This window comes from Podarcis vaucheri, assembly GCF_965113315.1.
Source record: "Podarcis vaucheri genome assembly, chromosome: Z".
NCBI lineage: Eukaryota > Metazoa > Chordata > Lepidosauria > Squamata > Lacertidae > Podarcis > Podarcis vaucheri.
In genome coordinates this window covers 19,438,381-19,451,646 of record NC_138758.1, presented here as the reverse complement: position 1 = coordinate 19,451,646, position 13,266 = coordinate 19,438,381, and the positions used below count along the sequence as shown (strand labels likewise).

Here is a 13,266-nt window from a genome sequence, read left to right as displayed (position 1 = left end):
GGAAGACCTGTATTACATTTCACTTCCCTTACCTGGAAGAACAAGCATTCGGCGTTTCTCTCACAGCAAACTGCACAGGGGAAAAGGCCCTGCCTTTTTGATCTACCTCTGGTTCACAGCCAAGACGGATCTCTCCCTCCAGTATGCAAATATTAAAGGAGACTAGTCCTTCAAACACAAACCGAAGTGAAACCAATTGCACCGCAAGCACATTTAACCACACAGTTTTAAAACCCATCTTTGCACCTTTAATGATTGCAAATAACTGCTTTGCATGTTTGTTTTTAAGATAATAGAAGTTAAGAGTCTCACCAAAGTGAATCCTGCAACAACCCAACACCCATTTCAACAAGACATTCGTGCAAAAGATCCCAGTGAGGCACAGACCGTAGAGGCCTGAATGCTTCGGATGGTATAGGCCACAGATGTAAATAATCTGTAATAAATACGTAATGAATTTTGTGTATTAAAAATAAAAAGAATGAGGCATGTTTCAAATGTCACGATCTTAAGCCAATAAATCACTGTTTACTACAGGTTGGACAGAAAGTAGATTCGGATTAAGGGTTGAGGAGAAATCCAACTCTCATTTTAATGGTTGGCATTTTCCAAAACAATAAATGAACCAAGACAGCTAACCTTCAAAAGCCACACTTCTCTATTACAACGCAGTTCTCCAACCCCCCCCCAAAAAAAAAAAATTTAAAAGTGTATAAAGAGAAAGGGTGCATATAAATATATACATTAGTGAAAGAGGCCTGGTTGATGCACTTCCTTGCAAAGATGCACATATATGTGCAGTCACATACACCTGCCACCAAAACAAATGAACATGAACGCTGTACCTTTTTGAGGCTGGTTGTGACTGCACTTGGATCCAGCTTTGCACCCTTTATTGATGAGAAAGCCCAATTAGACTGGGACAGGAGGCCTTTGTTTTTAAGAGCCCAGTGCTAATTAAATTCTCACCTCCTCCATCTTCTCAGAAAACCACAAATATACAAACTGGCTGCCAAAGTAAGTAAGTGCCGCAAATAATTCATCCCACCAGACCTTTTTGCTCCATTCCCTGTTGCTAAGCAAGGTAAACTACAGATAGAAGTACTCCATATGCCTGCCTTTCTTCCACCTATGCTAGAAAGATACTTCAAAAAGAAAAGAAAAAAAGAATGAACAGGAAAGATTCCTGCCACCTTCCCAACAGGTCCTTCTCTGGGACTATGGAACAGCATCAAACCCTGAAGCCACAGGAGTTGCCTCCTTCATAATTTATTTCAAGGATGTGAGGGAGACTACTTTTCACATGACCAGTGGCACAGGGATTCCTGACACCATCTTCATCTGTTTTTAGGCACTAGAGAAAGACTTTTCTCTTTGCCCAGGTTTTTTGGCACTTTTGGCATTGAGCTGAGATCTGCAAGTTTTGCCTTTTACACGTCTAGCTGTGTTTTTAGATTTCTATTGATTGTTCTCAATTAATGTAAGTCACTCTGGGTCATTCGGGGGGGGGGGGAAGCAACCAACAAATATAATAAATAATAAAAATAACTTACAAAATGCCTTTTATGTCTACATATAAAAGGGACGTGGGTGGCTCTGTGGGTTAAACCAGAGCCTAGGACTTGCCGATCAGAAGGTTGGCGGTTCGCATCCCCGCAACGGGATGAGCTCCTGTTGCTCGGTCCCTGCTCCTGCCCACCTAGCAGTTCAAAAGCACGTCAAAGTACAAATAGATAAATAGGTACTGCTCCGGCGGGAAGGTAAACGGCGTTTCCGTGCGCTGCTCTGGTTCGCCAGAAGCGGCTTAGTCATGCTGGCCACATGACCCGGAAGCTGTATGCCGGCTCCCTCGGCCAATAAAGTGAGATGAGTGCCACAACCCCAGAGTCGGCCACGACTGGACCTAATGGTCAGGAGTCCCTTTACCTTTATATGTTAGTGAAAACATACAAAATGCATTATATTATAGAAGATAAACATCAAACAGTACTTTCTGCAAACTTACTCTGGACACAGACACACACACACACACACACACACACACACCCCTCTGCACAAGCCACAGGGTGGTTTACTAGGCAAATATGTAAAAAATAGATCCACAAAATATTGCACAATCCTTTAAACACACAGAACAAGTCACATAACAATTACAAATAAAAAGAGCCGTAGGAATCAGATCTTTCTTCCTCCAACTTACCACTGAAAAGGACACATATTATTTAACTGCCTAAAACTACAATAGATTGGTAGTTCCATACACAAGGAGTGACCACTGTAAAGGGCCTTTACCAGGAATGCATATTAGGGAAAATTACTTGCAAAAATGTATATAGTATATAAGGTAAAATTACATGCAAAAATGTGTATATTAGCAGGAATGCATGTGGGAAATGCATACAAATTTTTGTGAGGTATTTCTTTAAAAAAAAACTGATGTGGAAATGGGGTGAACTGAATTTAAGAATGAGAAAAAATGAGAAGTGAAATTCACAGATTGGTCCAGATATTATATAGTGTGTATGTATGTGTGTGTGTGTGTGTGCACGCGGGGGCGCGCGCGCACACACACACACACACACACACACACCAAGAGCAGCAGTACATGCATAGTGTACAAACCACTTTATTAAGACTACTATGGCTGCAATCCTATGCATTGTAAGCTCCACTAAACTCAGTGGCAATTACTGCAAAGGTCCAGCTTCAACAAAAGGCTTCAGCCAGATGAAATGCAACCTTTAGCTTTTATAATCAGAAATGTAAAGCATATTACAGAAATGTAAAGCATATTGCCACCGCAGCAGTTAGCATAATGTAAGAAACTTATCAAAGGAAAGGGGCTATCCAGCCTCTCTCTGCTTTATGGGCAGGGAACTCTTTTCAGCCCAAGGGCCACATTCCCGCCTTGACAACCTTCCAAGGACCATATACCAGCGGTAGGTAGGTGGGGGCCGGAGACAAAAGTGGGTGAACCAATAAATGAGAATTTCACCTTCGTACACTAGTTTCCACACACACACACACACACACACACACACACACACACACACCTACCTCTGTTTTAGTTAGTTAGTTAGCTAGTTATTTAATGTATTAGTGACTTGTTACCTAAAATGTCTCTAAGCAATTTGCATTAATAAACATAAATGCAAATACATTGTACCATGGGGAGCAGGGGAGGGGGAAAGCAAATAAAATGTGAAGAGGCTGTGTGGCTTAGGGTTAGTTCCAAGGACCAGAATAAAGAGATATAGAGGGCCAAATTTGCATACCTTCCAACGTTTCTCCAATGAAAATAGGGATATCCTATTCAACAACAATGACAATGATTTTATTGTTTATATCCCACCCATCTTACTGAATTTGCACCAGCCACTCTGGGTGGCTTCCAACATACAAATATAAAAACATAATAAAACTTTATTAAAAACTTCCCTATACAGGGCTGCCTTCAGATGCCTTCTAAATGTTCTGAACTTGGCTCAGGGGTCACATAAATCCATCCGCTCCAACATTTTTCCAGTGAAAATAGGTACGTCCTAAAGAAAAACAGGACATTCTGGGATCAAATCAGAAACCGGGACAGCTTCTGTAAATCTGGGACTGTCCCTGGAAAATAGGGACACTTGGCGGGTCTGCATGTGTCCCCTGTGCAAGGTTTCCCAACCCTGTCCTACCTGATTTTCTTCATTTCCTCACTTCCTCTATGCTAATCTTCCACAAAGAACAATAAAACTTGAAAGCCTCTTTATCACCACCTTTATCTGCCAACGCAAGGAGAGTCTGCCAATTAGCATGGCATTCTGGCAGATATCATCATGGTCCACTCCTTTGCTTTTCCTGTCTGCTTCACCACCACAAGAAACCATACGGCGTAAGGCAACCGAAAGGGCTTGTGCCCTTCCCAAGGATTGGCTAGTGGCATCTGCAAGACTTGCTACATCTCCTCTGGTAAAGTAGCCTCACAAGATTCTGGTTTAGCTGACAATGCAGAGTTTGGTGTTTACAGAGTTTTTTTTAAACAAACAAGCAAACTGCGCATGGACTCAAGCGCAACTAGATTCTTTCTTTGTTTCAAATATTAATATGCCGCCTTTTTTAGAGCAAAGCCCTCCAAAGGCAGATTACATACTTAAATAAAATATAGAAACTAAAGCATTTCATTCCAACAAAACAAGAGTGCTGAAACAGTAGTCTAAAAAAAATTTCACAGCCCAGCACACTCATCTCAAACAGTGTAAAACACATACTGTAGTTAAATAATAAAAGTCATCACAATCTCTCATCTAAAAGCAACTATAAATAAATGGCTTTTCAAAGTGCATTTAAAAGCCAATGCAGATGGGGTCAAACATAGAGAGATCCACAAATATGGGGCCACCACAAATGCAGTCCTGCTCTCTAAGCACCCACCAATCTAACTGATACAGTGATACCTCAGGGTACATACGCTTCAGGTTACATACGCTTCAGGTTACAGACTCCGCTAACCCAGAAATAGTGCTTCAGGTTAAGAACAGTTTCAGGTTAAGTATGGACCTCCGGAACGAATTAAGTACTTAACCTGAGGTACCACTATACTGATGGCAGGCCCAGAGGCAGGCCTTGGAAGGTCAATTTTAAGATCTGGGTAGATTTGTATGGATACAAATAGTCCTTCAGACCATCTGGCCCAAACCAGTTGTTCAAATTCAATCAATTTTCTGTGCTAAAAGCCAAACAATGGCAACACAGCACTCATAAGTGACCATGGTCACAAAATGCAGCAAAAGGTCTGAAGGAAATCAAAGTGTCACCTGATCCAGCTGCCTCCAGCGGACTACCTAAAGACCATAAGGCTCTGAGGGGAGGAGAAGGAAAGGGAAGCCCAGAACAGCTTAGAGGGCGGTCCACCATCCAGCTCCCAGTGTCTCTGGGAGGATTCCAACATAATAAAAGCACAGCAAAACATCAAGCAGTGATCTAAATTCATTTTCTCTGCAAGTCCCTTGATACTCTTATGCACACCTTTTAGAGGGGGAAAAGCACTGGGCCACAAATACACCGAAATTAAGCAACTCATTTCTGCCCAAAATCAGTACATTCAACTCCACACGGCCAGGTGAGTGTTTGCAGGTGTGGGTTGTCGCTGTTATTATCTGCACACAACTATGAGGGAAGGCACGAGTATGGTGAGTCAGCACTCAGAATTGTGCCCAAACAGACTGGCAGCCAGTATTAGCTATTGTAACCCAAGAATCCTAATGTTGTGGGTCGTGGGGGTTGAGGGGTTAGGCTGTATGCCTGAGTCCCTTCTAATTCCCGGATCCAGCAAGGATTCGATGGTTGGATTAGCCAGGTTAGCTCCTTGTTGAGCTAACAGCCCTCTAAGTATGGGGCACCTGGCTATTAGTGAGAAGGATAAGGGTCGGATTTGAAATGTGTGAGAGAGCTAGAAGCTGGCTGCAGGCAGAATCCTGTGTGGCAGAGTATTGCTTGATTTCTGCTGGAATCCAAGGCTGTGGCTATGGGGGAAGCAAGACCTTCTAGGGGTATTAATGCTGTGAGCCTCTCCATTGTAGGCTCAGGCTGTATATATGTGTAAATAAACCTTATATCAGAAAGACACTTCAGTCTTGGATGTCCCTCATTCCAAGGAAACCAAACCCTGGGTAAACCTGCCTGGAACCTCTGGAATCTTGGAGACTGGAGTGCGGTGCAACAATATGCTCCCTGCATTTTCCCCTCAAAGTCAGCCCCACATAAACCATGTTGTAGTAATCCAGTTGTAACTAAGGCATCTGTCTCTATGGCAAGAACCCCAAATTGATCAATGTGCATGGTCAACGGCTGGTGTTATCAGAAGGTCTCAGGGGTGGGCAGAGGAAACAGCTGCCTATCTTCTTGCACCCAACTTTTTGAACCAACCTACACCAGGGCTTTGACCCAGCCATGGCTGCATGCATGCAAAAAAAGTTTTTCAATCTGCTAAAAATCAAGTTCAGAAAAAATATGAAGTCAGGTTGAAACTGGTACTTGTTTACTGATTTAATGTCTTGTGCCAATTTCTTTTCCTGGGAAACTGCCAACCCTTCCAGGCACCATTGTATGTTTTAGCACTGGTAACGCCTCAAAAGATCCACCACCTGGGGAAGAACATACAGAAGGAGGAGGGCACGCCCAAGGATAGTATCCGCGCAGGGCACCCTTGTGCATTAAGCTGCTTCTTGCTTGGAAAGCTCACAGAGCACTTTCATTCCCAACACTTTGATGCTGGCTTTGATGTCTGCAACCCGATGCGGTGTATGGAATAGCTGATTAGATTAAAATCTGCTCTGTTGACAGTAATTAATTCCCCGTGTATCAAAATGATAAAATATTAACAAGGCTTACAAGGCAGCAGGACGCATTGCGCACCAGAGATCAACCCCGGCAATAGCCCCGGCACAGTCATGCCGGAAAAAGCCTCTTAAAGCAGCAGCTGAACATTTCGGGGAGCAGAGAGGGAGACAATTAGCAGAATTCCATGTACATTGTCACAAAAGCACCAACACCCCCCCCACATGTCTAACTCAAGTGGGATTACTTTGGGAAGGCTCCCCTACTGGGTGCACAGATTCTAGATGAGGCTAAGCAGCCCTAAGAACATAGGAAGATGTTCTGTCCTGAGTCAGACCGTTGGGTCATCTAGCTCAGTATTATCCACCCTGACCGGCAGGGGCTCTCCAGGGTTTCAAACAGGGGACATTCCCAACCCAATCTGGAGATAATAGGGACCCAGAACCTCCTGCACGCAAGGCACATTCTGCCACTGAAGTACGGCCCATGTTGATAGCCTGCAGCCACCTGGCAGCAGGCAAGTCATTGCTGTACATTGAGTCAGACCACTGATCCATTTAGCAGAGTACAGTGGTACCTCGGGTTACAGACGCTTCAGGTTACATATGCTTCAGGTTACAGACTCCGCTAACCCAGAAATAGTACCTTGGGTTAAGAACTTTGTTTCAGGATGAGAACAGAAATCGCGTGGCGGCAGCAGGAGGCCCCATTAGCTAAAGTGGTACCTCAGGTTAAGAACAGTTTCAGGTTAAGAACGGACCTCCAGAACGAATTAAGTTCTGTTACAGCTAAAATCTGCCCCCCTTCCGTAACAGTTCTTAACCCGAGGTACCACTTTATTACTGACAGTGACTTACCTGTTTTTCATTCCTAGATCTGAGACCAGAGACCCTTTTCATCAGAGATGTCAGAATCTTGATGCCTGCAAGCTACCTATTCAGCTACCCTGTGCCAATTCTGAGGCCTTCTACAGCCAACTTACTTGGTTTCTGACTCACAGAGCTTGCAAACCCAACTCCCCATGCACTGGCTATTTTGCTTCCAACCTTTTGCTGCCGGGGGCTTTTTCCATGACCTCAGCAATCCAACCTCTCTGATGGGAAAGTAGGGCAGGGTGTTTTTGTTTTTCTCAGATGTAGTCTGCCCCTAACGAATGAACCAGCTCAGCGATACCTTTACTGATACACATACACACAAAATAATGAATGTTTATCAATAGCTGCCATTACAGAACAGAGACTGCATGTCAGGGCACATCGCCAGGCAACACCACATCTGCTACAAAGGCTGTGTGCTGACTCCGGATTTTCCACTTTGTCTCAGCTGTCCCCAAGGGACCTGTCATAATCTCTCATACTCTTCAGAAGTCTGCATCAGCAGCTGATCAGAGACATCTTTTTATTTTAAAAAGTGTGCTCCCTTTCCCTTTCTCCTCATTTGCATCCCTTTGCAGAATAGGTGAATTCTCCCCGCCTCCCAAACACATGATCATGCATACCTGTGTGTACCAGCTATATAAAAAATACTTCCCCTTTGCTGCACCAAATTACCTCTGCCTTGAGCTTGCTAAATGGCCTTATGTAAGCCACCTTCGCTGAGCCTCAGCACCCCGCCCCCATCATCCACCCCCACACACATCGGAAATAGAGGGATACGAATTACTGACCTATTTTACAAGGTTGTTGCAAGGGCTCCTGAGATAATGGGTACAAAGTGCTTTGATGAATGTAAAGTGCTATATAAATGCTAATCATCTATATTACTAAGGCAGGATCCTGCTCTCCCTCTGAGATATGCCAGGGAGCATAGCTGTCAACTTTTCCCTTTTCTTGCGAGGAATCCTATTCGGAATAAGGGAATTTCCCTTTTAAAAAGGAAAACGTTGGCAGCTATGCCAGGGAGGCTCTGCTCCCATTCTCTGTTGGTGGGTGCAAGAGGCAAATCCTTTGCAGTTGTGGTACAAAGACTCAGGAAGTCCCGCCCCCCAAGAGACCTGACAGTAAGTCAGTCAGTCAATCTTTATTTTTTTCCAATCATGAGTCACAGAGGAGAAGTCCTGCCTGTCTAGCCCAGCACTGCAAAACTCACAGCCCTGGAAATGCTGCTGTAACTACCACCATCCTTGACAATAGGCTAGGTCAGCTAAGTTCTCCGCTAGAAGATCTGTTTATTCATCATGATTTGCTTGCATGAAGTTTACACAAAGGTTAGACTATGGCTGGGCTTTATTGAGCATTCGTTCTGATTTGTTTGCAGGGAGGTTATACAATAGTGAACATCCGAATTGCTTGTGCAATGTGCTACATGCATCCCACACTTTCCGGTGCCATTTCACCATCACTTTCCTGACCACAGGAAAAGTCTAGTGCTTTAACTACAGAAAACCTGCAGGAGGCATCCTAAGGTTGATAGGAGCTGGAGTCCAGAAACATCTGGAGGGTTGCAGGTTCCTCATCTCCCCCCCCCCACCGGCCTATGCTTTCAAAAGTTAGCAAACACTGCATTATTTAAATTGTCCTTCCGTCTGGATTGATTTTGGTACCCCGTTGACAAAAAGCCAACTTTTTACTTGGCTTGACTGTTGATTGTTCTCTCCTTTTCGTTCTTGATCATTTTGTTCTTTTTTAAAAATCACACATTAATTATAACCATATTCCACTTTGAAAGCAGCCTATACATTTTATTAAGTTAACTTAAAAATAAAATAGAATCATTCCTTGCTAACGGCGGGGGTAACAAAAGAGAGGGGGGGACATTAAAATATACATACGCTTCAGGTTACATACACTTCAGGTTACAGACTCGGCTAACGCAGAAATATTACCTCAAGTTAAGAACTTTGCTTCAGGATGAGAACAAAAATCCTGCTGCAGCGGCGCAGCGGCAGGAGGAGGCCCCATTAGCTAAAGTGGTGCTTCAGGTTAAGAACAGTTTCAGGTTAAGAACAGGCCTCTGGAACGAATTAAGTACTTAACCCGAGGTACCACTGTATTGTGAAACACTAGGTTCGTTCAAAATCCCATGAAGGAAAAGTATCTAGATACATATAGCAACAACAAGAGTTCCCTGGCTACATTTTTTTTAACCCTTTAATGAATTTTTAAATTGCTGCTTTACTGCATTTCAAGATTCAGTTGCACTTTTTAATGATATATTGCTCTGTTTTTAGACTGCACACTGTGTGTATGTGTGTATGTATGTATGTATGTATGTATGTATGTATTTATGAATGAATGAATGAATGAATGAATGAATGAATCCAGATTTTGGTACCATAATTTTTATTTTAAACCTCCCCCCCAAAAAAAAAATTATCTAATAAGAATAAGGAGATATACACAGTTCCCCTCCCCAATGTTATCTTCACAACAAACCTGCAAAGTAGCTTAGGATGAGAACAAGTGATTAATCCAAGCTCACCCAATAAGCTTCATGGATGAGTGGAAATTTGAACCCGTGTCTCCTCAGTTCTAGCCTGACACCACAACCACAACACCACCTCTCAATCTGCACTGAGTTGCTACGCCCAAGACATGCAACCCACTATACTCATTCTGTGTGGCCTTTATTCCAGAACTGGAAAATCCCCTAGACAGCTCACCATTAAAAAAATGAAACTAAAATTAGTACATAATCATGAGGAATAATGGTTTGGCTTGTTGTCTGGACTCTGAGCCTGTAACATGCAGTGCCATATTTCAAATGCAGGCCAAATCATGACTTTTCTCCCTCTTGTAGCAGTTGCGCTATATGATTTTTAATAGTAATTTTTATTGCTTTCTTGTTTTTTGGGAGTATTGTATTGGATTGTATTTGAATCCCATTGGCTACAATATAAAATGCCATAATAAATAATACAATACAATTTAAGAGATAAAAGACTCACTAGAAAATGCATTTAAAAATCAGTATGAATAGTTAATGCATTGCACCTGGCGTTAACAGCTGCTGTTCCCACCGTTCTTCACTGGCACATTGCAAACCACCTGAAAGATACTTGTGCACCAGTGGTGGCCTACAGACCACAGTTTTGGAAGCCCTGCTCTAAGAAACCCACAAGCAGCGCATGAAGTAAACCAGCCCCCTCCTCCCCTGTTGTTTGTCCTCAGCATCTGATATTCACAGGTATTCTTCCTCAGTACAGCCAGACTGTTTAGGTATCACAGCCATTGACAAACCTCACCTCCACGGATTATTCTACTCCCCTTTAAATGCAAAGCTACTGAGAAATTCACTCAGATCATTTTTCTTTTAACCAACCAGCCTAATTCACACTTCCCAGGTTAACACAGTTATCCCATGGACTGTGTTCATCTCCATGAATTTTGCAAACCGGTTGTTGGCACTAAAAAATGCATACTTTTTAAGGGGAGTATTTTAGGAAGTATACTGGGGGGAATGCACACACTTCAAATGCTGTTTCTGTATGTGTGTATGAGTGTGTGTGTGTGTGTGTGTGTGTGTGTGTTATTAAAAACAATGCAGAAAATGAGATGGAACAGACTTTTGTTTGAACATATGTGAAACTGACACAGACCTAGAAGTACACCCAATCCATCCCCATTATAAAGTCATTTAAATAATGAGATCCAGGCTCACATAGCCTCAGCAATGCTGCTGCATCTGGTGTCCTCAGATCATTCAATGTTCCCAGGCAGGTTTTTTACATTCCCAACTTGCCAACACACACCGTCACACACAGCCTCTCTCATCAAACAAGGGGTCATACAATTACCAAAAAGCTCTTCAGTGTCTTTTTTTGCTCACAGTGCCAGCCAGGCCACCTTTTTATCCACCATTTCATCCCCTCTTGCTCCAAAAGGATAATGTATCATTTGTTTAGGAAAACATTATACTGCATTGTATACTGGGATATATGCTGTAAAAAGATCAAGTACAGTATGGTCGTACACAGCTGACTTCTACTCACAATAGATACACACTGAAATTTGTGGGGCTCAGTAAAGCCATGTGTACTAATTTTAACTGGGTCTACTCTGAGTAGGATCGGATGCGCCAATTATAATTTGTTCCAAAAGGAAGTTGATTATGCTGTTTGTTCTGACACCATCAAACCTTTCCCCTGATGGCATGAAAACAAACACTTCTTTGACTTGGCAAATGTACTTGCGAGGCAGGGCTCCTAACAATAAAATGTTTCGGCTAATGTTTAGCAGTGATGTTTAATGTTCTGTTTGCTTAGTCTGATTGGATTAGCCCTTGCCGGGAAGCAAATACTTTTTTTTTTTAAGTAGGTCACACCACTCCAGATACAAGACATGCCACTTAGAAAACCCAGAGAGCAATGCTCATCTGCGTTCAGTGGGCGCATAGAACACACACTCGCACACAAAAAAGCACTTTCTTTTTTTTGCACGGCGTCAGGTGGTAAGATTCACAGTACATTTGTTAGGATTTCAAGAAAAGGCTGTAAAAGTCAAAACGGAGCAACATCCACAATCGGCGGCTCTCAGACAGACAGAGAACAGAATGGTACTTGACAGCAGTTACCTGTGCATGAAAGTTTTATGTGGAATGGGGAAAGGAGATTATGGGCTCCTTCCACCTTCTGATGCTTGCAACTGCCAAAACCAGGCAAATGAAACTTGTTAACTGCAGAAATCCTATGGATTCTACCATGCATTTGACAAAGCAGGCTCTGGTCCACAGCGGCTCATTAAGATGCCACAAGAGCGTTTTCTGGTTTTGCTGGGACAGAGAGCACAGCTGCCCCACTAAAAATTGCTAGGTGTTGACATTAAGGGGCAAGCCAAGTGGCCACAGGGAGAGGACTCCCTGCCCAACAGACTTTACTGAGGTATCCCCAGAAGGATTCATTGAATAGAAACCAGCAGCTTTTACTCAAGTCTAAACTGGAGGTCAGCAACTGACAGCCCCTGAGCCAAACCCAACCTTCATGGGGAATCCCTGTGTTGGATTCCCTGTACAGGCTTCCTATAGGCATCTGGCTGACTCCTTGTGAGAACAGGGTGCTGAATTTGAAGGACCACTGGCCTGATCCAGCAGTGCTCTATACACTGGGTTAGCTTGCCGTCTGATCTCTGGGTGTTTCAAACAGTGGTGGGGAATCCGTGGGTTTCTAGATGTTGCAGGACTACAACTCCCATCATCCCTTGTCATGGCAGATGAGACCAATAAGAGTTGGAAGCCAACAACATCTGGAGGGCCACAAATCCACTACCACCTGCTTTAGAACATACAGCTATCATATTTCAGGCATATTTGCTGCAACCAAAGCTGCTACAGATATGATTAAAACCAATTCAGGAGACTCTGAATTCTGCCAAGGAACGTGGGGATAAACAGTAGTGAAGGAACTGATGTCTGTGGGTAAAGAACCTGTCCACAGATTACCGTATTTTTCGCTCTATAGGACGTACTTTTTCCCCTATAAAAATGAAGGGGAAATGTGTGTGTGTCCTATGGAGCGAATGCAGGGAGGAGGCAGGCAGGAAAAGCCCCCAAAAGCCGCACACAAGCTCCGTGCGGCTCTTGCGGGCTTTTCCTCAGGAGGGACAAGGGACTGACACGGCCAGTCAGTCCGTTTTCCCTCCGCATAGAAAAGCCCACAGGAGCCGTGTGCTCCTTAAAGAGTGCGCGGCTCCTGTGGGCTTTTGCGGGAGGTGGGGGTATTGCCATAGCCCAGCGACCCTCTCCCGGCTGGAGAGGTGACGCGCGGCTATGGTAGCAGCCTCTTTAGCAGTGCGCCACCTCACCAGCCGGGAGAGCGTGCGCAGGGCTAAAGAAGCAGCTATGGCAGCAGCCTCTCCACTGCGCACCTTTCCTGCTCCCCGACCTGCTCTTTGGGGCTGGCGGTGAGCTTCCCCCTGCCAGCCCCAAAGAGCAGGTTGAAAGGAACTTGAAGCCTGGAGAGCGAGAGGGGTCAGTGCGCACTGACCCCTCTCACTCTCCAGGTTTCCAAGG

At 43.9% G+C, this 13,266-nt stretch overlaps 1 protein-coding gene across 1 annotated transcript in view; it reads right to left on the bottom strand.

Moving 5' to 3' along the window:
- The window catches only part of MID2 (midline 2), a 202,661-nt gene that overhangs the window by 155,987 nt on the left and 33,408 nt on the right, over positions 1–13,266 (bottom strand). The gene's annotated exons all lie outside the window — the stretch shown is intronic.